Source organism: Atta colombica, unplaced genomic scaffold, assembly GCF_001594045.1.
Source record: "Atta colombica isolate Treedump-2 unplaced genomic scaffold, Acol1.0 scaffold65, whole genome shotgun sequence".
NCBI classification, from domain to species: Eukaryota; Metazoa; Arthropoda; class Insecta; order Hymenoptera; family Formicidae; genus Atta; species Atta colombica.
In genome coordinates this window covers 304,244-305,445 of record NW_017259556.1, presented here as the reverse complement: position 1 = coordinate 305,445, position 1,202 = coordinate 304,244, and the positions used below count along the sequence as shown (strand labels likewise).

General features: G+C 31.2%; 1 protein-coding gene across 1 annotated transcript in view; it reads right to left on the bottom strand.

Annotated features, from left to right (window-relative positions):
• LOC108692187 (homeobox protein Hox-B6a-like) overlaps positions 1 to 1,202 on the bottom strand; it is an 8,043-nt gene that overhangs the window by 402 nt on the left and 6,439 nt on the right. The window lies entirely within an intron of this gene.

Here is a 1,202-nt window from a genome sequence, read left to right as displayed (position 1 = left end):
ATATATATATATATTTTTTTTTTTCATTTCTTAAAAATATATATATATATATATACAGGGTGTCTGGAAATAATTGCTAAATATTTCATAGGTAGAGCGGACTAAACTGAATCGAAAAATCCTCTACCATTTTATAAATAGTTAATGAGATATCCTTAATATTAATCCTTAATAGCCGAATACGCGCGCTCGCCCGGTCTACTACTGCGAAGTGTACTTGTCTACCAATCGCTTGGCGCGTGAGCCTTGAGAGTTGGGGATTGGCTGGCAAGCGTCCTGCGCCGCGCACACTGCCACAAGTCACCATAGTTTAGACGGCGCGCTTGCCAGGCTATCCCCGCTCCCCACGGCCTGCGCGCCAAGCGATCGGTAGGCGTATACAATAGTATTCGGCTATCTTCAAGAATTAATATCCCGTTAACTATTGGGAAGACTTACAAAATGATAGAAGACTTTTTTGTTCTTGAGTTATTCGCGAGTTAAATAAAAAGGAGCATTCTGACTTTGATTGCATTAAACTTCATTAAAAATCATTGTATTGCAATTAAAAAAACAGATTCTTAAAGCTGAAACATGCTCTATAGTCATGCTAATTTTTTAAATGTAAAGTATATAGAAATTTAAGTTAAAAATGTGATATTATTATTCTTATATAATCATTGAGCAATTGAAAAATGGATGGTAATATCGTATTTTTAGCTCAAAAATACATATATTTTATTTCTTTAAAAATTGGCAATTACACTTGATAGAGTGTTCCAGCATTAAGAATCTGTTTTATTAATTACGGTACGATAATTTTTAACGGAGATATGAGCAATCAAAATCAGAGAATGCTCGTTTATTTAATCCATGTGTAATGTATTTAATCTTTGGTAACAAAAAGTCGTAGGAACATTTTTTAAAAACCAATTTTTAGGAAAAACTTTAAAATTTGAATATCAAAATTAGAATATCACGATTCTTTAACTTAAAAAGTAACAATAAAAAATAAAAGGGATCGAGAGAATAGGCGCTGTTCAGAGTGCGCAAAGAATTCTCTTAATATAAAAGTTAAATTTATTGAAGAGACGACAGAATAATAAAAAATTGTTAAACAATAATAATCTTCATACGTTTCAATTAATCTTCTAACTTTCTTCAAGAAAAAACTTTAAGCTTTCACATCAGATAGTTAAAAATTTCACAACAAATATATTCTG